General features: G+C 36.3%; 1 pseudogene; it reads left to right on the forward strand.

The window, feature by feature from the left end:
* Positions 1 to 6,462: 6,462 nt before the first annotated feature.
* The window catches only part of LOC149197392 (putative pentatricopeptide repeat-containing protein At3g25970 pseudogene), an 89,417-nt pseudogene continuing 69,574 nt past the window's right edge, over positions 6,463 to 26,305 (forward strand).

Here is a 26,305-nt window from a genome sequence, read left to right on the forward strand (position 1 = left end):
AAATTCCATCAACAACATTAGATTAGTTTTCAAGTGGATGCTTAGCTATCCCAATCAACTCAACATTGTCATTATTGTTAGATATGTACTATCTAATTAATGTATATATAATGGCTAGTGCTACATGTTTTAAGATAATGATATTGTATATTGTAAGTGATTCTATCATACCAATCAATTGTTGTTCATTTTGACAAATTTAATGTATTAAAATATACTAAAAAGAAAAGAGAAATATGTTTTGTGCAATGCAATGAAGTTGGGTGTTAAAGTTTATAGAAGATATATATTTTATTTTATTATTTTTTATTATTATTTTTGTATATACTACTATATAATATATATATATATATATATATATATATATATATATATATATATTATAATATAAATTAAATAACATTATACTCTACTTTATTTACTATAATATTTAAAAATTCTAAAGTCTCAATTAAAAATTATATAAACTATTAATATATAAATTAACAATTATATAAATTATTAATATATATAGAGTTGTTATCAGTATATGTGATGTAGGTGTAGGTTTTAACCCTGTACAGAAATTACCTGCATACGAATTCTTAAACAAAGAAAATAGACAATGTCAGAGCATAACCCATAAAACACATATGCACAGAGATTTTTCCCTGGATCCCAAAACTGGGACTACCAGCTTGATTTTTCATTATGTTCCTTTCAATGTTACAATACATATTATACATGCCGAAGCATCCAATACCATGGACCGAAAACCATCGCGTCCAATACCATGTGCGAAAATCATGCACAAAACCATAGGTGGGTCCGCCCAACCTAACATATGGTCCAAAACCAAATTTTTCCGGGGCGCTGCCGCGGACCCCATAAAGTGGGGTTACGGGTGCCCTTCAAACCCCCTATTAACTATGTGGAAAGAATATAACACAACCCAACAGTACGAGAATTCAACTCAACATCATTATTGTATTCTAGTAGATATAGGGGGTCTTGTGTTTCAAGGAAGTTGGTTTCCTAAGTATTGAATTTATGTAATTATTTAATGTTTCGAGTGATTTTAATGAGAATAGGAATTAATTGAATATTGTGAGGCATAATTGTAAATGTTTTCGAATGTAGGAGAACATGAGAGATTTAAGATAGTGAGTGATGAGAGGATTGAGAATTGATTGTAAAATCTAGACTAGGAATTAGTTCATGATTTTGTGGATTTGAGAGAATCCTTAGGGATGAGAAAGAGATTTTAGGAATTTGGTTGAGGAGTTTATGGATCTAAACCAGAAATTGGTTTTAGAATCCCTTTGTATAAATGTAAGCCTAAAAAGGCATGAAAAGAGGTTGGAGAGGTTGAATAGGCTAGATAGATAGCAGATTGGAGTGTGACTGTAAGCCTACGGGCAACTTGTAAATCAAAGGCCATTCATTAGAAGATCAGGCCAGAGAGACAAAGTCTCAATATGTAATAATTTGTTTATGTATTTATACACAGAGAATTTGATTCTGAGTGCGTAGATGTATAATAGAAATATGCGTGTTGTGTGGATTTCCACATATCTGTGTTTATGTCTTTCTGTGTTATTCTATGTGTTGGATTTTTGATCGACCATCAATCACTTAAAGGATTGATGGTGATCCAATGTTTATATGAATTTCGTTTGTAAATAGAGAAATGGCAGAGAACTGTGTTTAACACATAAATCCTTCAAAAGACAAGCGAGATTAAGTTAAGGAGGAAGTGGTGAGAATGCACAGTGACAGTTTGATCTGGAAGATCAATGGTCCAGATGATGTTGCTGAGGAGCAAAGCGAAATATCGCATTGGTGGAGTTTACTACATAGTTTAAATCCTGCAAGCGAAAAACCTAACTTACACTAGGAATCGGCGCAAAACACAGTAAGATTTGAAATCCGGACTTGAAAACTTATAAAGGGTGGCATATATCCATATTAGGTCCATAAGGATATCAGATCGAAACCTTAGAGAGGATAGTGCTTGGCTTAGAGGTTTTCCAAAATAAAATCATGCAATTTAATCTCAACTGTCTGATCGCGAACCTGATCGACGGTCAAGATGTGATCACAAATTGAATCGGAGGAGTTAAGGGCTAGCGCTTACTGGAATATTGATATGCTGATAAGCCGATTTAGATGATCAGAGGCTTCGCTGATCGGAGATCGGAGGAGCGCTGCGATAAAGGTTTGAAGTGAGAGCCGGACTCGACGATATTTATGAATGCAAGTGTATAGTCTTTGAGTTCCAGCTTATGTGTTCTGACGTATGTTTTCCTTTATTCCTGTTATTTGCGATATATGTATTGTCTCAGGGTGTTTATGGTAAAAGCGGGTTAAGGAATGCTCCTGATGGTATAATGGCTCCCATAAATGTTATATGGTCCAATTTAAAGGCTAGAGGCCTCAATAATGCTTCCGATAGACTTGTGGGCCATAAACCATAGGTCCCATGATCGAACATTTATAAATGAAAAGGGATTTTGGCTATGCCCCTAAATCTCTTTTCATCAAGTGGTATCAGAGCTGAACAAAGAAATTATGCGTGAAAGTTTCTTTGAAGAGTTTAGAACAGAGATATTTGGAAAGATGTGTATGCAGAAACATAAAGAATCCACAACGATGTTTGGAGACTGGAGATTCACTCGAATGTGACGGGTGAATGGGGATTGCTTATGAAATCATACAAGTATTGTTTTATTTAACTCTGATTTGAATTTTGTTGGATAAATGAATAGATTGAAGATTGATAGTTGTAGCTAATGAGGTATCTCAGCAAAAGGGAGGGAACTTGAACAGATCATAGAGAAGCTCGAAAGAGTTGAGCTATAGCAAAAGGGAGATGTTGAAGTTTCGATATGTGAACCAGAACATGGACCATTACTTTTTGAAAGTGATGAAGAGACAGAGGAGTTGAATCATATGAATGATTTAGAGCAGCCAGAAGACTTGATGACTGAAGCATCAAATGAGACTGAAAGGTCTTATATTTTTAAAATTAATGATTTGTGTATGATTTCAGGTTTGGAAGAAGATAGGTAGTATTTTAAAGTTGTCAATAATGTAGAAGAATACCTTCCAGAAGATAAAAGTTATGAAGCATAATATGACAAGGAGATTGGAAAAGAATCAGTTTGCTACAGTGGACATGTGCTGAAAGACATCATTGCAATAGATGATGAGAAGGAGAGACTAGCTGACAATCTCAAGAGTTTTTTGAGTTTGAATCAACATAATAATATGCTGACAGAAGAAGAGAGATCTGAGCAGCATACCGAAGTGTTGCCAAGGGAAGAAGAGGTACAAAAGCCTTATATTTTTTATTATGATGATTGTCTTATAATTAAAGACGTTGTTGCATAAACTAGAACATATTTGGCACAGGTGGATAGCCAAATGAAAGAAGAAGAGGAAGAACATCTATCGAAGGATGTTAAGAAATATTTAGGAGAGGAAGAAGGACCATGTGATGATGGTCAATAGGAAATGAAGAAATGGGAGATTGTGTAAAATTTCCAATGTTTACTCCAAGTAAAATCATTGAGTTATATAGAGAATTAGAATTTCAAAGAAGAAAGTTGGAAGAGTAGAGGATAAATGTTCAGGATAAATTGTTGAAGAAGGATGACAAAGAAGTTGTTATAAATAATAATCAAGAAAAAGTTGACAGGTGAAAAAAACAGAAGTAGGAAATTGTTCTAAAAGACAATATAGCAGCAACAGAAAAGGTGCAAAACAACAGTAAAGAAGAGGGTAAGGATGAAAAGGAAGCAATCAAAATAAGTGAAGAACAAGAAAGAATGAGAGTTCAACAATCAAGAGATGAAAACAGTCAGCAGACAGAGGATATACTAGACAGGGAAATTGAACTGATAAGAAGGTTAATGATGAAAGTGTCTCAGAAGAAGATAACAACAAGGAAGGAGAGAAGTGACAACAAGAGGAAGACAGTAGCAGACTATGAAAGCAAAGCAAGTGGAGCATTGCAGCACAAGGTGTGGAGACCTAGAGAACAGCAATAGACAATAGCAACAATAGAACAATTGATAAGCAAAGATAGGTTACAAAATAAAGTCTGGGATCCAAGAGGAAGCAATTATCCAGACTTATGAACAGGTGGTCATAAATTTTCTTACTTGGGGAGTCTGATGCAGGAGCATTCAACTCAACATAATTATTGTATTCTAGTAGAAATAGGGGGTCTTGTATTTCAAGGAAGTTGGTTTCCTAAGTATTGAATTTATGTAATTGTTTAATTTTTGAGTGATTTTAATGAGAATAGGAATTAATTGAATATTGTGAGGCATAATTGTAAATATTCTCGAATGTAGGAGAACATGAGAGATTTAGGATAGTGAGTGATGAGAGGATTGAGAATTGATTGTAAAATCTAGATTAGGAATTAGTTCATGATTTTGTGGATTTGAGAGAATCCTTAGGGATGAGAAAGAGATTTTAGGAATTTGGTTGAGGAGTTTATGGGTCTAAACCAGAAATTGGTTTTAGAATCCATTTGTATAAATGTAAGCCTAAAAAGGCATGAATAGAGGTTGGAGATGTTGAATAGGCTAGATAGATAGCAGATTGGAGTGTGACTGTAAGCCTACAAGAAACTTGTAAATAAAAGACCATTAATTAGAAGATCAGGCCAGAGAGATAAAGTCTCAATATGTAATAATTTGTTTATGTATTTATACGCAGAGAATTCAATTCTGAGTGCGTAGATGTATAATAGAAATATGCGTGTTCTGTGGATTTCCGCATATCTGTGTTTATATATTTCTGAGTTATTCTGTGTGTTGGACTGTTGATCAACCATCGATCAGTTAAAGGATCGATGGCGATCCAATGTTTATATAAATGTAGTGTGTAAACAGAGAAATGGCAGAGAACTGTGTTTAACACATAAATCCATAAAAAAAAAACGAGATTAAGTTAAGGAGGAAGTGGTGAGAATGCATAGTGACCATTTGATCTAGAATATCAGTGATCTAGATGATGTTGCTGAGGAGCAAAGTGAAATATCGCATCGGTGGAGTTTGTTATACAGTTTAAATCTCGCAAGCGAAAAACCAAACTTACACTAGGAATCGGCACAAAACACAGTCGGATTTGAAATCTAGACTTGACAACTTATAAAGGGTGGCCTATATCCATATTGGGTCCGTAAGGATATCGGATCGACGCCTTAGAGTAGACAGTACCTGGCTTTGAGGTTTTGCGAAATACGATCGCGCGATTTAATCTCAACCTTTGGATCGTGAACCTAATTCACGGTCAAGATGTGATTGCAAATTGAATTGGAGGAGTTAAAGGATAGCAGTTATTGGAACGTCGATATGCCAATAAGCCGATATCAAGGATCAGAGGCTTCGTTGATCGGAGATCGGAGGAGCGCTACGATAAAGGTTTGAAGTGAGAGCCAGACCCGATGATATTTATGAATGTGGGTGTATAGTCTTTCAGTTTCGGCTAATGTGTTTCGGCATATGTTTTCCTTTATATTTCCTTTATTCCCGTTATTTCTGATATATGTATTGTCTCGAGGTGTTTATGGTAAAAGCAGGTTAAGGAACACTCCCGATAGTATAATGGCTCCAATAAATGTTATATGGTCTGATTTAAAGGTGAAAGGTCTCAATAATGCTTCTGATAGATTTGTGGGCCATAATCCATAGGTCCCAAAATCGAATATTTATAAATGAGAAGGGATTTTTGCTATGCCCCTAAATCTCTTTTCATTAATATGTTATCAAGGAACACCTCTTCTGTTCTTAAATATGAACATGCCATTTGTTGATCGGGCATTATGGTCATTGATATACTTGTGGCACCAAAGGCTACAAGATAAAGGCATTTAAACATATGTGATCATGTTTCTAAACCAATGGATAACCAAGGAATCCAGCAGGAAATCACTCCTAGCGGTACAGAACCTACTGGGAATAAAGAGAGGAATTTAGAGGATAAATCATGGTTCCTTTTGACCATCATAAGCAGGGACAACATTGTTCACGGCCTCAGGGTACTTCTTGAATGCTTCTTATATTGGATACCAGTAGATTTTTTTCAATGGTTCCTCCATATTTTACTTTTTCAAGAAACCATGCTCTCAATTTCAGGTTTGGATTGAGTGTCCATTCATTTACTTAATCAATGATGTCTTTATGCTCTAGATTTCAGGTTTGAATTGAGCATCCATTCTTTTACTTGTTCGATGATGTCTCCATGCTCTGGATTTCAGGGTTGGATTGAGTAGCTGTGGGTTGATAATGTCTTTATACGAAATCTTTTGGCATGAATGAATGATGAAATTCGACATCTCTATTTTAACCAATGTAAATTTCAAGAGACTTCATTCCTTCCATCACAACAACCCATATGTTGCAGTTGATTGTTGTTTTCGACTATGGAATCCAACAACATTGTTCAAAGGGCGTACGATTAGTAAAACATTTGTTGCCATGGCCATTGAATGGCAATCAGTAGAAGAACATAGAACCGATGTAGCTTCTTATGTAACTTCTGATCATGTGGTTAAATTTTCCAGAGCTGGAAGATTGACAGAGGTGCTGGATTCCATGCACCAGTTTGAAAATGCAGAAGGCATGTGGACAGACTTGACTGTCTATAATAACCTGTTGCAGAGATGTGCCAATTCCAAAGCTTTGAAGATGGGCAAGAAAGTTCACGCCCACATCCTGAAAATTAGCGCTGATCTAGACATGTTCACGAGCAATAACCTCGTCAACATGTATGCCAAATGTGGGAGTTTGATGGACGCACGCCAAGTATTTGACAAAATACCTGAACGAGATGTTATTTCATGGAATACAATAATTTCGGGATATTCCCAGCGTGGTTGGGCTGACGATGCCCTGAAGCTTTTTGAGCAAATGCAGAAGGCAGGCATGAAACCGAATGAATTCACCTTTGGTAGCGCCCTGCGAGCGTCTGCGAGTTTAGCAGCTCTGCAACAAGGTGAACAAATTCATACCCACATCATAAAGACAGGATATGAAGGTGATGTTCACGCGGGAAGTGCGCTCCTTGACATGTATGGAAAATGCGGCAGAACAGACGATTCACAGAGAGCTTTTGATGAACTGCCTGAGCCGAATACGGTTTCGTGGAATGCTCTCATAGCAGGATATTCTCAAAACGGTTATGTTGAAGAAGCCCTTGAACAATTCAACCGAATGCAGAGGGGAGGCGCGACTCCTGATCAATCGACCTTTGCCAGTGTTGTTACTTCATTCGCTAGTTCAGAGGCTCCTGAGCAGGTTAGGCAAGTCCATGCTAAGGTTATTGAATATGGACTAGAGTCTGATGTTGTTGTGGGAAATGCGCTTGTCACAGTATATGCCAAATGTGAGCATATCAGGGATGCAGAAATGGTATTTGAGACGATGAATGCGCCAGATTTGGTTTCATGGAATGCCATGATCACTGGTTATGCCTACAATGAATATACTGAGCAGGCCCTGAGATTCTTCACTCAAATGAGGAAAATGGGCATGATGATAGACAAATTTACATTAACTAGCATCCTTAGTGCTTGTGGCAACCCAGGAGTCTTGGAGCAAGGGAAGGGTGTCCATGCCCATGCTATGAAAATTGGACTTGAGTCAGAGACACCTGTAAGGAATGCTCTGATCACCATGTATCTCACTTATGTTTGTGTGGAGGATGTTATTAAAGTGTTTAACATCATGACTAAACGAGATGTGGTTTCATGGAATGCATTGATTTCAGGCTATGCCCACCATGGGCATGGTGAAGAGGCTTTGAAATTTTACTGTCAAATGCAACATACTTGCACAAGGCAAGACAAGTTTTACCTTTTCCAGTGTCCTGAGGGCATGTGCAAGCCTAGCAGCTTTAGAACAGGGCAAGCAGGTTCATGCCCAGATTGCTCAAACCGGTTTTGTGATGGATGCCTTTGTAGGGAGTGCCATTGTTTACATGTATGGTAAGTGTGGGGTAATAGAGTATGCGTGCAAAGTATTTGATGAAACCTCTAAACAGTGTGCAGTATCCTAGAATGCAATGATTGTTGAATATGCACAGCATGGGCATTGCAACAAGGAACTCTAGCTCTTTGAGCAAATGCAAGAGGCAGGCATGAAACTAGACCACATCACTTTTGTTAGTGTTCTTTCTGCATGAAATCATGCAGTTTTAGTCGATGAAGGGGTCTGCTACTTTAATTCGATGGGATGAAATCATGGCATCCCACCAAGAATGGAACACTATGCCTGTACTGTTGATATTCTTGGATGTGCTGGCCACTTGGAAGAAGCAATGGATTTCATTAACAAAATGATGTTTAAGCCTGATGGTACAGTGTGATGGACCTTACTTGGTGCTTGTGCAACCTATGGCAATATTGAGCCTGGGATACACGTGGCAAAATATCTCCTTCAGTTAGAGCCACAAGAATACGTAGCATATGTTCTAATGTCAAATATATATGCTGCAGCTGGCAGGTGGGATGATTGTGCAAAGATGAGAAAAATGATGAGAGAGAAGGGTTGAAAAAGGAGCCAGGGTGTAGTTGGATTGAGATTAAGAACACAGTTCATACATTTAATGCCGAAGACAGGTCCCATCCACAAACAGAGGAGATATATTTAATATTGGAAGAATTAATGGCGGAAAATGAAGGCGAAGGAGTTCCTTCCACAAGGAGGGTTAGGAGCAGATGGATTCAAAGGAATCACTGGACAGGGCAATGGAGGACTTTGAGGTTCTCATCTCAAATGAAAACTAGAGAAGTTTGGCATCAAAAGTTGAAAGGAAAACCTTTCTCAAGAAAGCCACAAAGGTCCCGGGGTAAAAAAAAATTCCCACAATTTACTCAGGAACATATACAAACATCATGTTTTTTTTTTAACATATGACAGTTAATATGCCTGTAAAACGCAATTCTGACATGTCTTTACTCAAGTTTTATTTCTTTCCAAGGCAATAAAGAGACGTATCATTTTCAATCTAAAAACAACTTGTTATATATATATATATGTGTGTGTGTGTGTGTGTGTGTGTGTGTGTGTGTATATATAGGGTCATATATATTATATATTAGGATTACAAGTAATTATGAGGGTTACAAGCTCTTATAGCGGAAATTTGGGTTTAGTGGGTTTTGGGTCCAGATTTTGAACCTAAGCTCTGATACCACGTGTAAGATCCCCTCCTAGGGTCCTCTACCAGATCTATATTCTCTAATTTTAAATGCAATAAAAGGGAAATAATTTATTTACTGACAAGACATTTAAACGATGATAATTTACCATTTAAAATCTAATTCCTACAATTTAAATAGTGAACATTTCATTTCAATCACTTACATGAGTAATCTATGCATAGAGAAATACCTGTACCGATAGCCCGGTGGAGATGCCATTGAGCTGCTACTCCTGCTGAACACTCCTCTTGACTACCGACTAGATTTACCTCCCAACCAACTAGGAAGTATTTCCTAACCCAAGAAACCTCCACAGGTTCCCTAGCCCTCCGAGCCCAAGTCCAACTAGATGTAGTGTGTCCAAGATGAATAATACTCCCCTCCTCTCTCTCAAACAATTCCTCCAAAACCACAGCCAAACCAAAACCAAAAGCAAGACCAAACATCCCCTTCCTCCCCCATTCTTCCCCTTTTGTGCCCCTCTCTCTTCTCCACCTCAAACACCTCTCATTAGTGTCATAACTTGTCCCTCATCCTTACATTTGACTTCTCTTCTCCCAAGTAAACATGAGAGGACATTTCGGAATGTGATATGAATATAAAATTTGGTAATTAATTGGAGAGGACCATGTCTTCTCCCAAATAAATATTTTTGGGATGAGAGATGAATATATAAATTGGTAATTAATTGGAGAGGACCATGTCTTCTCCCAAGTAAATGTGAGAGGACATTTTGGGGATGAGAGATGAATATATAAATTGGTAATTAATTGGAGAGGACCATGTCTTCTCCCAAGTAAATCTGAGAGGACATTTGGGAATGTGATATGAATATAAAATTGAGTAATTAATTGGAGAGGACCATGTCTTCTCTCAAGTAAATGTGAGAGGACATTTGGGGACAAGAGATGAATATCTAAATTTGTAATTAATTGGTGAGGACCATGTCTTCTCCCAAGTAAATATGAGAGAACATTTGGAAATGAAGTATGAATATATATATAATTTGGTAATGAATTGGAGAGGACTATGTCTTCTCAAACTTTGGGGAGGTAAATAACAAAATTTATATCAGTACGAAATTTACAGTTTCACCAATGTAGGTGTGTACCAATATTTCTTGATAATTATAAGTCCATATTTTAAAGACATTTAAACACTTAGTAAAATTTGCAGGATAAGATTAAATAGGGCATTACAAGATTAGATCTATGATTCTCACTGCATATCGATGATTGGTTAATGGTTCTTGGTTCTTGGACAATTTATTTGATCTAGCAAATCTGTGACTGATTTCTTCTAGTACAGTCACACGGTTGCTCCAACACTTTGGTCATGTCATTACTATCATCAGAATTGAGGCCATCAAATTTGGCTGCGAATTTGAGATGCAACACTGGACTTGGACACACATCGAAAGCTCGACCTTTTTCTATTTGAAGCCTCACAGCTCTTGACACAGGTGGATCTGCTACATGATTGTGTGTCAGTAATCTGTAGAGAACATTCACCTTGGATATCCTAGAATTTGTTCTTTCAAACTACGATCAGTTTTCAGATCCTTGTTTCGCTATGAACATGTTTTGCTGCATCAGGTATGCTCATTGCTTATGACTTTGTTGCAGGTGACAAGTGCGTTTGAAGGTGAGGTAGAGGTGGCCTAAGCAGAGTAACATCAAAATAATTGTGCTGAATTTATGTTGATTCCAAATTCCAGAAATATCTTGAAATTTGACTGTCAAGAGATCAAATAATTGACCCCTCTCTCTTATTCTTCATATTTAAGGATATTCTCGAATCTGTAATAAGCATAAGGATGCCCAAAAATTTACATGTAATTCAGTCATATATTAATTATTAATTTACAAAATTCCTGTACAGAGTTTGTACAAAGTTTGGATTAATGAATTTGGTATATTTTATTCCCAGTTTTATGAGTTCAATGTCTATGCATTAATGTGCCAACATATGGTGTTAATTGCATAATACATATTATCCATTCAACCTATCAATTTTAAGCAAAATTGGGTCGAATCACATCCAAATGGAAGTGCATCATTAAAGTATTGTGTTTTATGGAATAGGGAAAAGGAATTATGTTCAAGGTCAAGTTTGGGGGAACTTTTCTCTGTACAGCGAGCAATTCATCTAAATTGATGATGTAAATTCTACCTAGTTCATCGTTTATATGGAACCAATGGTGAAGCCTCTATCCAACACATCACTCTTTAAAATTGAGTTCAACGTTGATGCATATCGACTTGATTCATTGAAACAAAAGTAGAAATTAGTATCCAATGAGTATATACAATTGTAATTGAGGATGAAGTCCTTATAGGAATTTGTGTTGATTGGAATTGATGGTAAAATCAGCTTAGTAGGTTATAGACACAAAACCATGGTTTTAGCATGTGTGCATCAAATCTTCACAGACTATGATTGTAGAGCTATAGAAATTCGTTGTAGAGACAAATGATTGTTGGTTCAAAGGTTATAAAAAAATTGCAGGCCAAACACCAAATCTCTCTATCACAAACACGAGTTGGCTCTCAATTCTTGTGGTCATGGGCTTGAAAATTTATTCCTCATGGAATGAGATATAAAACCCTCTTGCCATATGTTATAAAGAGTACAAAACCTATGAAATTTTGAATTGGCCTTCTATCCTTTTGCTGGCATTATGACACTGGTTTGGTACTATGACACAGGTGTTGTCCTTGATGGCAACTCCATAGATGATAGATCACAGTTCAGGCTCTCAGAATAAAAGAAAAAGAGACATATGCAGTTTCCACTTAACCAAGTCGTGTATACACGCTGGATCGTCATTCAAAAGTCGCGTATGCATATGCACGCAGGTTTCACATATTGAAGTAGTGTACGTCTCACAAAATAGGTTTTAGCTACTTCTGTTTATTACTGCAGTGTTCTGGGTTTAGGATTGGTGTCTGGTTACTGTTACTGTTTTCTGGCTATAGCATTTAGAGAAGTGATTCAGTTTTGTTTGGTGCAAAGGACATTGGTTGATGCAAATACATTTGATGTTTGATTGATGTTATTGATGGATCTAATATGAAAATTTATGAAACGTGGTCCCTGGAAGAAAAGAGAAGGTTGTAGCCTTTTGTAGGTCAGCACCTATGTACTAGTACATCAACTAGTACAAGAGCTAAGGGGGTTGTAGCTCCCTTCCAAGAGAAAATAGAGAACGAGAGAAGGTTGTAGCCTTTTGCAGGTAGAAGCATGCCTACTCGTATAAGACTGCACCAGTACAAAAATATTGTAAAAAGAAGTTTCTTATTAAAAGAAGATAGAGACGAATTGCAGCAGGTGGTTTTCACCCATATTGGGTTTCCACCTTATATCTTGTGTTCATGTGTGTGATGATCTGTTCTGTTTTACTGCACCTGTTTACTATTCTTATGATTAATGAAGTTCTAATGTACTGATTAAAGATCAACATCTAATGGATTAACTGAATCATAAGTTTACTGATATACGCTGGTTGCTTTAGACACAGTTGTGTATATACACGGGTTCCCATAACTGAAGTAGCGTATATGTATCTGAGTATGAAAATGAAAAGTGCTTGATTTGATAATATTGATTCACCCCACCCTCTCAGTATTATTTCCAACAATTGGTATTAGAGCAGGTCCTTCAGAAGAAGCTTGATTGCTTGAAGGAATATCTATCATCATGAGCAACTACGAAAGGGAGGCATCCATCAGGCCACCAATATTTGATGGGAGAAACTTCGTCTATTGGAAGGTAAGAACCAAAACTTATCTTCAATCTCTTGGTGCAGAAGTTTGGGATATCATGGAAGGAGGATACACATTCCCATCAGCAACTCCTACAGATACAGCTGGTAAAAATCAATATGAAACAAATGCAAATGCTATCAATACTCTATTGGGGAGTCTATCTGAATTAGAATTCGTCAAGGTTATGCAGCTCAAAACTTCCAAAGAAATATGGGACAATATCATTCTAAGCTATGAAGGATATGACCAGGTAAAATGTGCAAAACTACAATCTCTCATAATTCAATATGAAACTCTTAGAATGCACAATGATGAAAGTGTGGCTAATTATTTCTTACGTATAGGTGAGATTGTTAATCACATGAAAAAATTGGGTGAAGAAATAAAAGAAGTTACTTTAGTTGAAAAGGTTTTAAGATCTTTGTCTTCTAAGTTCGAATCAAAAGTTTCTGCCATAGAAGAAAAGCAGAATCTTTAGAGTATTACCATGTCACAACTGCATGAAATCCTAACTACTTTCAAAATGAGAAAAGGGGGTCCATTAGACATTAGAGAAGCCACTTGAACTGTCCATACTGATTTATGTGGTCCATCAAGGAAAAATTGACCTCGAGCAGAAGAATACTTTATATTGTTCATTGACAACTTTTCCAGGATGTGTTGGATAGGAAATCTGAAGCATAAAGACGAAGCTTTCAAAAAGTTCAAAGCTTTCAAAGCCTTGGTTGAAAATGAATCAGATCTAAGAATCAAATGCCTTAGGTTTGATCGAGGAGGGGAATTTACCTCGAATGAATTTTTCCACTTTTGTGAAGAACATGGAATAAGGGAATTCTCTACTGCAAGAACTCCTCAGCAAAATGGAGTAGTAGAAAGGATGAAGAAAATGGTTAAACAAATGGCTCGTGCCATGCTTGATGAATTTGGAACTCCTGCAACCTTTTGGGGTGAAGCTGCATTTGCTGCCATTACTATTCTCAACAAAACAAACATTCGGGTAAAAAAAACTCAAACTCTTCATGAACTTTGGTATGGCAAGACTACTACGTAAAATACTTCAAAATTTTTAGAAGTAAATGTTACATCAAAAGGATTGATGAAAATCTTGGCAAGTTTGAACCTAGAGCAGATGAAGGCATTCTCCTTGGTTACTCTTCCTGAAGTAAAGGATATAAGTGTTACAATAAAAGACTTGGAAAAATTGTTGAAAATATTGATGGTGTGGTTGATGAAGAAGGAAACACTTCAAAACAGATAAAAACCGAAGATTTTGAAGACAAAGAGGACTATTCTTCAACATCAGATTAGAGTAATGCTGAAGAACAAACTTATGAGGCACCAGAAGAACAAATAACAATATATGAAAAGACTCCATCCAAATATGTTCAGAAGAACCATCCAGAGACTCAAATTTTGGGGCTGAAAGAGGTAGGTGTTCAAACAAGAAGAACTATGACAGGAGCTTCAAGCTATCTAGCATTGCACTCCTCTGTTGGACCATGAAATGTAAGTGAAGCATGCAAAGATGAATGCTGGGTCAAGACCATGAATAAAGAACTTGAGCAGATTGAAAAGAATAACACTTGGGAATTGGTTCCTAGACCTAATGATAATAATATCATCGGGACCAAATGGATATTCAAAAACAAACTGAACTAAAATGGAGATGTTATTAGAAACAAGGCCAGACTTGTTTGTAAAGGTTATGCTCAACAAGAAGGTATAGACTTTGAAGAAACCTTTGCATCGGTTGCTAGACTTGAAGCCATAAGAATATTCCTTGCTCTTTCTAGCTTTCAATAGTTCAAAGTATATCAAATGGATGTGAAATCTTCCTTTTTAAATGGAGACTTAGGAGAAGAAGTGTATACTGAGCAACCAGATGGATTCATCCTTGGAAATGATCCAAAACTTGTATGCAGACTTAAGAAGGCACTCTATGGTCTTAAACAGGCTCCAAGGGCTTGGTATTATCGTCTGGACAAATACATCCATCAGTAAGGTTTTTCAAAAGGATCAGTATATAGCAATCTATATATAAAAATTGATAATGATAAATTGCTAATACTTGTTGTGTATGTTGATGATATCATCTTTGGTAGCAATGAAGAAGCCATGAGTCAAAACTTTGCTTTGGTGATGCAGAAAGAATTTGAAATGTCCCTGCTTAGTGAGCTGACATACTTTCTTGGTTTGCAAGTCCAACAAAACAAAGACGGTATCTTTCTATCACAAACAGAGTACCCCAAGCAGATCTTGAAGAAAAATGGCATGGAAGATTCGAAACCAGTATGTACCCCTATGGTAATAGGATGCAGCCTCAGCGAAAATGATGATTCAACAACAGTACATCAACCAACCTATAGATCCATGATTCGTAATCTACTCTATCTAACAGGTACCCGACCAGACATCATGCATGTAGTAGGAATAGTTGGAAGATTCCAGACAAATCCAAAGGAAGCACACCTTTAGGCGGTTACAAGGATTTTCAAATATCTTCAAGGAACACAAAACTATGGCTTATGGTATCCTAGAAGTACAAATCTCACACTTCATGCATACATAGATGCAGATTGGGCAGGAAGCGTGGATGACAGAAAAAGCACTATTGGTGGTGCATTCTTTATGGGTTCCATATTAGTGTCTTGGTTCAACAAGAAACAAAGTTCAATTGCATCATCTACAGCTGAAGCAAAATATGTGGCTGCTGCATCTTGCTGCACACAACTTCTTTGGATGATGAAAACTTTGCAAGACTTTCAAATCATTTGTACTCCACCTATCTCCATTTTATGTGATAATACAAGTGCAATCAGTATTTCAAAGAATCCAGTCATGCATTCAAAGACCAAGCACATACCTATCAAATATCATTTTCTCCGGGAACAAGTGCTTGAACAAAAGGTCAAATTAGAGTATGTTCCCTCCAAGGAACAAGTTGCTGATATATTCACCAAACCACTACCCAGGAAGACACTTGAATACCTCAGACAGAAGCTGGGAGTAGTTGATGCATAATCTTGCAACTGAAACTTATCCATTTCCGAGAAAAGTGGTTATACGTGAGTTTCATGAGGAGCATCCGCATACATACACTAGTTTCTATGGATACAATCGCGTATATGTTGAGTTGAAGAAAAACAGTGGGCCATACTTAGGATGAAAAGAGTTTGACATGGGTCTGACAGAGACCATCTGGCACAAGTTCAGGGGGAGCATATACTTTTAATAATGCATTGTTGGCATTATCTTAGAAGATCTTGGTTCAATTTTCTAGTTGTTTTTGGTTTCAGGTGGAACAAGTGTTGAGAGAGAACATGGTTGTTGGTTTGAATGATGATTGACAGATGCCGTTGATGATAGTTGTTGATGACTATCATAGTCTTGTTGTAGATATTTTGTCTCTATGTCATGTATATCTTTTATCATCAAGGTCATGCAACGACCTATTTTGGTTTCCCCACTATGCCTAGGATGGATGATGTAATGTTCTTGTTTTATCATGCGTAAACTTTTGGTGTATCCCCACTTGGTTGGGTGGATTGGTCAATATTGGTATATCCCCACTTGGTTGGGAGATGGATGTATGTATGAGTCTTTGGTGATAGGAAGGTCATTTATAGAGTCATGTTCTTTCTTGTAGAACATCTTTTTGTAGACCTTGCCTACAGTCAGGGGGAGCATGGATAGCACAACAAAGCAGAAGATTTCCGCATGTACTCAGGGGGAGCATCACCCTTTGCCCTTGATGAAAAATGGGGAGAGTGACTTGGAGTGACTTGGGGTTGCCATCAAGACCAAAGGGGGAGATTGTTGGCATTATTACACTGGTTTGGCACTATGACACAGGTGTTGTCCTTGATGGAAACTCACACAGATGAAAAATCACAGTTCAGGCTCTCATAATAAAAGAAAAAGAGATATATGCAATTTCCACTTAACCAAGTCGCGTATACATGTTGTATTGCCGATCAAAAGTCACGTATGCGTATGCATGCAGGTTTCACATATTGAAGTAGCATACGTCTCACAAAATAGGTTTTATCTACTTCTGTTTATTGCTGCAGTGTTCTGGGTTCAGGATTGGTGTCTGGTTACTATTACTGTTTTCTGGCTACAACATTCAGAGAAGTTATTTAGTTTTGTTTGGTGCAAAGGAGATTGGTTGATGCAGATAAATTTGATGTTTGGTTGATGTTATTGATGGATCCAGTCTGAAAATTTATGAAATGTGGTCCCTGGAAGAAAAGAGAAGGTTGTAGCCTTCTGCAGGTAGAAGCCTGCATATTGGTATAAGACTGCACCAGTACAAAAATATTGTAAAAAGAAGTTTCTTATTAAAAGAAGATAAAGACGAATTGCAGCAGGTGGTTTTCACCCACATTGGGTTTCCACCTTATATCTTGTGTTCATGTGTGTGATGATCTGTTTTATTTTACTGCACCTATTTACTGTTCTTATGATTAATGAAGTTCTGATGTACTGATTAAAGATCACCATCTAATGGGTTAACTGAATCATAAGTTTACTAATATACGCTGGTTGTTTTAGACACAGTTGCGTATATACGTGGGTTCCCATAACTAAAGTAGTGTATATGTATCTGAGTATGAAAATGAAAAGTGTTTGATTTGATAATATTGATTCACCCCCCCCCCCCCCTCTCAGTATTATTTCCAACACCTTTATCCAAAAATAACGAATCAATGATTGATCCTTACAATGTAGATGGGTTTGAGAAGTAGAGTGCAATCAATTACCTTAAGACCAATCTAGTGTGGTTTTGGAACCTGAACTCAGTCTTCATAGAAGACAAAATTTGGCGTGACTTCTAGAATTTATTGAAACTATTACTAATGTGTAATGGTTTTCATTGAATGAACTCATCAGAGCATTTTTAAGGCTCCACATTCTTGCATTGAAATAAATCTAATTGCACTTTCTAAACCAAATTCTCAACGACTGGATCTATATCTCTATTCATTACTTCACTGTGCAATCATATGGGTTGAGGTGCATTCAAATCTCACAGATATGTCTAGATATCAATGATATACTCACTTCCTAATCCAAATGAGCTCAATATACATGCAAATCAATGTGATGCTAATTGGCCCAACACCAAACATTTGCATAATGTTTGAATTGTTTTAATGCTTGGTTGTAATTGGGAAAGTATATAATGCATTCAAGAAATTGCGTTGCCACAAATGTTTGAACTCTGGCATACAACATCTATAGCCATTCAATATGTCTAGTAAGATAACTGCACCCTCATAGTTTGAAGTCGTTTTGATTTTCACGGCTCAAAAGTAACTCCAGGTTTATTAGGCATCCACATTCTAGTTGGCACTTGGGAGGGTACCTACTACTGATAATATTTTATCTGTGTGGTTTATTCGTTGTGCCTAATGGGTGGTTTTGTAATCACTTATTAATCCCTAAATGTCCACTTGGCTTTGAATATTCACCAATCAATAATGGGTTGACAGTGAATTAATTTGGTGTTTGACCAAAAATTAAAATATATTTTTCAATTTATACATTATAAAAAAAATTAATTTACTTTTTGAAAATATTTTTATTTTATTGCTCGAAATGGCTTGAATATTATTTTGTAATCACTGCAATCCTAATAAAGGTGAAAATTGCAGTTACCACACTTTCCATGGATCATTTGAATCATATTTATTTATATATTTACTATGAAGTTTTATTTTATTAAGTTTGGGGGTGTTTAATTGACGTTGTGAGAACCTTGCATGAAGAATTATTGAATTAACTAGGTGTTGCCTATGCAATTTGGGTCGTTTCAATCAATCAAAGACATCGTTTGATAAGACAATTGATTTCAAAAAGACCCTTTCTATGTAGAAATTTTGAATAATTTAACACATATTCACAGAGATTATCCTGATCATACAATTATAAGTGGAACATGTATAATACATAATCTCCTCTACGTTGATCATCAATTTACAGAAGCAGAAACATTCACAGGCACACATAGAAGCATCAATCAAACTCATTAACACAATATGTATCCCGGGGAATTCATCTTGCTAAAAACCCCACACTATCTGTATATTATATTGATTGAATCATGTAACATTACAAAGTACAATGCTTATCACAAGAAATCTAGTACCAGCTCCACCTGTTACACACAATACAGCTCAGATTTGATCTCCAAATCTCCCCCGCTGCTTGCCTGCCTCTCCTGCTCAATACCTACTCAAGAACTGATGAGAATGGCTTACCAAACTCGTATTTCACCTCAAAATAATCACTCACACTTTGTTGGACGTGAGCAAAGGATACAATACTGGGAAAATATGTGAGCAAACTCATTGGCATACTCAATCCCTTGATTGTGCAAGATATGGTGAACAACTATAGTCACAACTGATAGCAATCTGATTCTCTACCACCTGTCCCTGTTGAACTGAACATGCACTGACATGCAACTGAGTTAACTGATGTATTCTATAGTTGTATTATGAGTTAATAACTTGTGAATTAATTAATAACTAATTCACCCAACTCATCTCTATTCTATTGATCAGTTAGACTAAATACAACTAGTTTAACAAAGCTAAACTGAACACAACTCCATCAAGTTCACCTCCAGTCCACTAAACTCAACTCACTTGAGTTCTAACTGAAGTCCTGCATGCAAATATTAGTCATCCCATAGGTAACCACGTATTTCCATCAGGGATCTGCATGTACCACATCCGTAGCTCATCCTGAAGTGCTCCAAGAGAATAAGATCAAGTTTATAGTCCAAATATTATTATGAGACAATAATATTTGACTTTTCTATTTTTGACAGCCAGTCTAAAAATAGACTTTGATCACTCACACTGTGATCACTCACACTTTCATCAAAAATAGAAGTCCATCTATTTTTCCCAACTTGACCAATCATCCATAAACAGCAACCTGCAATCCATAGACATGATCCATATGTCTAAAAATAGACATAGTCTAAAAATAGACTTGCGCCAAAAATAGCCTGTGGGCCCACTTAGTGAAGGCGACTCTTTTCACTAAGCTCCATCATCTTGTTGCATTCTCAACAAGAATTTCTTGTTGCACACTTTTCAACATTCTGTGTCAAGAAATCTTTCACAGCATCTTATGCCTGATGCTTTGCCTGCACCACTGCATGCGGAGAATGGCGCCACTGTTAAATTAAATCAAATAGATGTCATTTAATCAAGTAAAAGAGCATATGGCAGATGTTATAGGGAGATGAAATGGGTAGAAGAAACTAGAAAGTGAACTAATTAAAAAATAATTCCTATTGGCATAAATATTGCAAAACAAAAGGAATAATTTAAGAAGTGTTTTATTTTTTTCTCATATTAATTTCTGAAAGAGCACTAATCGAAACACGATCATGTTCATTTCAATATTTAGTTGGCTTTACATATGTAACAATGTGGTTTTTTTATCCAACATTCAAACTATTAATATCTAAACATAAAAAATTGAAATTTAATGCAAGAATAAAAAAAGCATTGGGATCCCTAGTATCTGAGTGAGAAAGGATGGCTAGTTGATCTGTCCATCCACTTACTATGAGGCGACGATGCTCCTTAGTATAAGTTGGCTAGAAAAACATTGGGATCCCTAGTATAAGTTGATACCACAGAGTAGTTAGTTATAATCATAGTAAATCATGAGATGACTTTACGTTAAAAAAAATAGAGTTGTGTAGAATTCATATGGTCCGGGTGATGAGAGTGCGGACGATCAAGTTGTGTGGTGTTGAGGGTTTTGGGAGATAGTTGCACTGCGTTTTACAATTGCATATTTCTGGGATATCAGGACACCTTGTTAGACAACAGTGGGAGGCATTATTTTCAAAACTATTACATTGAGGGTGTTTTCGACTTAGTATGTGGCAATGGAAAATTTGTCTTTCGATTGCTTTTATTTTTCTGTTTCAATATCGCTTGGTGCTCATTAATAATAATACATTTTTTTTGTTGGTGGCAGAAATTCCAGCTACATGCCATTCCTAAACTTCATGGTGCATTTATGGCTCAAAAGAGTATGTATGCATCGGAAGACTCAAGCTTCATCTTTTTAAATTGTGGGCAAAGGAAAAATGCATCTAGGCAGGCCATGGGGAACTTTCAATTCAGAGGTAGGAGGCCAAGATAATCAACGTATGTTTATTGAAAATTATTTCAAGGAAGTTGTATGTCATGTACCAGACACAACCTTTGATGGTACCACTCTCCACTTTTGCATGTTCTCCTCTAATTTGAAATGTTTTTCTTTATGCTGACTTCGAGAGTGTTTATAACAATTACATGGTTGTGATTTAATTTCTAGTAAGAATAATGCTGAATAGGTTAATGTTGATTTGTTTTTCCTGTTATCTTTAAATTGGTCATTAAATTTGGAGCCTATTGAATACATTAATTTTGTAATGGTATACCATATTAGATACGTTGAAACAACCATTCTTTTTGTTTTTTTATTTTTAAAACCTTTTCTTTTGTAAGTTTGACATTACTATATTGCTAGGCCCATGAGGTAAGGTGTAAAATATGATTTATTTATAAAACACCACTGAAATTAATTTGTAAAATCCAAGGGATAAAATCATTAGTTATAAAATACAAACAACTCTAGTTTCAACAATATGCTTTTGTCAATAACCTTTTCAGAACAGTAGCAGAGACAAAGTAGATGAAATCAATACTTGATAAATTTTATGCCTCAAAAGAGAGACATAAGCTACACAACCACCTTTATAACCATAAAAGGACATTACTTAATTAAACACTCATTTCACTTCATTAATTACTCCCAACTTGAAAACTTGAAACAAAAACCTTGAAACAATAAATTTGTTTACCTTTTTAATGGAGTGGTAGAATTCTGTTTTAAAGGGTGAGCTAGAAATTAGTACTTGAAAGGTAGAACTTGAGAATAACAAGATATCAAATCTGGATCTAGAGACATAATAGACCGTGGGAAAAAAATGATGGTATTTACGAGTCTTCCCAACAAATAAGCTCTAACTGTTAGACCACTGCCCAAATTTTAGTTATCTGCAATGGCAATGGTGACTCTAGACTTATTTGTATGAATAGCGACTTTGGCCATTGTCCTGTCGTGTCCTATGAATGATTTTGATTTTCAAACTCCAACTAGTTTGTTTTTAAACTAATTAAATATTTGATGACAAACTTATAGTTTTCAAGCTCTTTTCTAAATCTATTTTCTTGAGAAAATTTGTCTTTTTACTTTAGGTATTGTAGATTGCTACTGTGTGACATAGGATATGATATAATTGTCTAGATAAATAGACATAAGTGTTGTATAAGATAGTCTTTTTTAAATCTAAAGAAACAAAATTTCCAAATACAAAGTTTATTAATTAAAAACATCTTTTAGACTTCTTAGCTAAGTTATGATTATATTTCGCTAGGGGATTTTCTGTACAACGATATTGTGTTGTCTCTTTAGTTTTGATCAGGTAACAATGGTTAATAAGGAATGTGTTCTTGAGCAGCAAGCACACATCTTATTCTACTATAAACAGGAAAATCCATGGTTTTCAGGCATGGCAACAAAAACGCAGATGTCAATGCGCTATCGAGAGTCTGTGTTGGATGAATTTAATACTAGTGATGATTTTGATTCCTTGCCAGATAAAGAATGTCACAATTCAAATTCAAATAAACAGAAGCAACTCAAGAATGAAGGTGAAGCTATTGCTTTTTGTCCAAGGCAATTTTTGTTATTTGTTGGTTGTTGTCATGTTTTGAGTGTGGACTTGTGAAATTCCAAATTGCATGTTGGTTTATGTGAAGGGGATATATATATTTATATATCGTTCATGGTTTCTAAAGATCTGTGTTACATTTTCACAGAATTTAAGATATCTAAACACCAAACATCAACAACATTGAGTTTTTTCTTTCACTTAACCTATAACATATTGTATTTGTCTTCATCAATTCTCTTCTTCCATACGCTATCCACTTATGACATTTATTTTGCATATTTGGTGCATTTTCTAGTTATAGGTCATTTATAGGTTACAAATGTCTTCATATTTTCACTTGTAGTTGAGCATTCAACTGAACATATTGATTCTCTTATACATAACTATTTTTCCCTCCACACACTTTTCATAAATTTCATAACTTTAGGTAGGGACCTGCAACTTCAATGTTTCTTTTCTTGTTTAGTAAAATATTGGCGAGACTTTAATTTATTGAAAGTTGTATAATTTACAATTTATGAAGTTTCAAGGTCTAATTTTTAAAAGTCTAATTCTTTAAAGGGTGCTAGCTCAATGGAAGAGCACCTGCTTTATAAGTAGGAGGTTGGTGGTTCGATTCCATCATGCCCTGACATCCATATGGAATGGCGATGATCAATCTTTTGTGACAGAGACTCTTTTGACCATCACCAATGAGCTTTGGTGACATTTTTCGACCTTCACCAAAATATGAAATGGTGACGGTCAACAAATGCCACCATATATATGGATCAATAGTGACGACCCTCAAAGTTCCGTAACCATAAATCATTGTTGTTGATATGAAATGGTGACGTTCAATGTCCGTCATTATAGTCATTATTCGTGATGGACCTTGAATGTCACCACAACACCTATACTTCTGGCAATGCGACTTTTAGTGACGGTCAATGAACATCACCATATATGTGCACCAATAGTGATAGCCATGAAAGATCCATCACAAAAAATCATTGTTGTTCATATGAAATGGTGACGATCACTATCCGTCATTATAATCAATATTCGTGACAGACCTTGAATGTCACCATAAGACCTATACTTTTGGCCATGCCACCTTTGGCGAGGTTCATTTTTTGGTGACTGAGGCTATAGTTTGTCACCATTTCTCATATGAAATGGTGACGGTTGTTATCCATCATTATAAATCATTATTGGTGATAGAATTTGAATGTCACTACAACACCTATAGTTTTGGTGACGTTCAATTTTTGGTGACGGAGGCTATGGTCTCTCACCATTGCTCATATGAAATGGTGATGGTCCTATCTGTCATAATAAATCATTATTGGTGATGGACCTTGAATGTCACCACAACACTTATACTTTTGGCGACCCCACCTTTGGTGATGAAGGCTCTTTTGACCATCACCAATGAGCTTATGGCGACATTTTTCACCCCTCACCAATGTCCTTTTTTCTTGTAGTGTGATTTCCCTATGTTGTTTCGTGATCAGGCCCATATCAAGATCCTTTACTTGTCATAATTATCCACCTAATGATGAACTCACACGTGCTGACAAGAAATGAAGTTAGAGTGGGAATATTAAGTAAAGGACAACACCATACCATCCCCTCTACTTGTGAAATGTAGAGAGACGAGAGACTTCAGCCTCTTGGAAGTTGTGGAGAGGAGGTTAATTCAAGGTATGCAAAAAGTATGAGAGTGCCATAAACCAAGGGAGAAAGGAAGTTCCAAGTGAAGACACTAGAGAGGAGCATTGTTCAAAGATACTGACATGGAACCCAAAAGGAAATAAGACAACATAAATTGAACTAGTGTTTTGTGGATTAGGAATGTGTTCCTTGTAACAATGTTGAGGCCATTGACCATAGTGGTTATGTTCAATAAAAGGTTAAGGCTGATATATTTAGCTATTTGTATTTGAAAGTGGTCGAAATGCCAGGTGGTGGGGTCGAGGGTGACCTTGAGGGTTCAACCTACCCTACTTCCCATTGTTCATCAAGTATTGTCATTAAGGTTCTGTCATGGTGTGTCTTGTATGAGAAAGTTAGTGGGGGTTAAACAACCCTTTCAAAGTTCCAAAGTGGAACTGAGAGGCCAGCTCACTTCTCACTATCCATTGGCATGGATGATTGTGTTAAAGTTTTATAACTAGGAAATGATGGCAGGTATATTGACACCCAATGGGAAAATCCCTCAATTGTCAAGGTCGTTAAGTGACAGGACTACTCCACAACCAATAAATCGACCTCATTATTGGTTAATTTAATTTTAACGGTTCCATGGCAATATTGGATAGATCAATGACCCACATGCATTTTAGGACCCCCATAGTTTGTTGTAGTTTAATGGATGGAGTCTAGTATCGAGAACCTCATCATGGGTCCCTTGCTTAATTTCACATTGTTTTGTATAGTTTTACTAGGGTGCAAGATCGATCAACAGATGTTGTTCATCTTACTGCCCCCCCTCCACCCCCCCCCAATTATACCAAGAGTTAATGAGGTGTGATCTAGATTGGATCATTATATTATTTTTCATCCATATTTATGATTATTAGAGTGGAGGAATGAGCTCTCCAGATCATTTTTATCGGTGGGACCCAACGTGGAAAATTGGGGTCTAAAACCTTCGGAGAGCATTTTGAGGCATCAAACGACATTTTTTGGGGGTAAATTGTTGTTTTAGCGTAGAAGTGTTTTCTTATTCTGCACACAAAGATCATTCCAACAACGCAAGATTCACATCAATCAGAGTCTGTATGCGAAAGTTATGCCACTAAGAAGTTGACCTTCCTATTTTCACCACCATAATTGGAGAGGATGTCATCTCAACCCAAATTATTAGTGAAAAAGGGGCTAGGAATGCGATTATGATGTAGGAGACCCTAGAATATTCAATATTGTAACTCTAGAGTTGAGGTAGTCAAACCTAACCACTAGTAGACTATCATGTTGTGTTATAACTAAGCCACTAGGAGGAAAAGGGGTTTAATTCTTTTGAGTGTATTTTTCCATAGACAATAAAAAATAGCCAAGAGAGATAGGAGGTAGAACACATAGAGAGGATTTGTTCATTGCAACATCCCACAGGCCATAGGTCATACTTCTTTGTACTCACATCCATATTTCCATTCAAAGAAAGAGAGTGGAGCGTCCTCACCTTCTAGCTTGGGTTTTCTCTTGAAAGGGTTTCCCATGTCATATCATGCATCAAATGTTCATGATATTTTATTTCATTATTCTATGTTTTTTGTATAGTTTTAATTCACACACATGCACTATTAACAATTTTCTACAAATATAGAAATCTAAAAAGAAATAAAAATTGTAATAGTGAAAAAATTTGGATTTTAAAAATAATTTTATCAAATCTACTATCACAAATTTTCCAGTGGAATACCCCGTCATGGGTCCCCCATTTAATTGCACGTCATTTTGTGTAGTTTGATTAGGTTGCAAATCAATGGATGTTGTTCATCCTAGGGCCCCCTAGTCTATCAAGAGTTAATAGGGGGGAGGGTCAAAATCAAATATCACCCACATTTAATACCAACCAAATTTGATTGGTAGTATCAT

Source organism: Pinus tabuliformis, chromosome 2_2 (genome assembly GCF_031772625.1).
Source record: "Pinus tabuliformis cultivar Carrire ecotype Pingquan chromosome 2_2, CPIR1, whole genome shotgun sequence".
Taxonomy (NCBI): Eukaryota; Viridiplantae; Streptophyta; class Pinopsida; order Pinales; family Pinaceae; genus Pinus; species Pinus tabuliformis.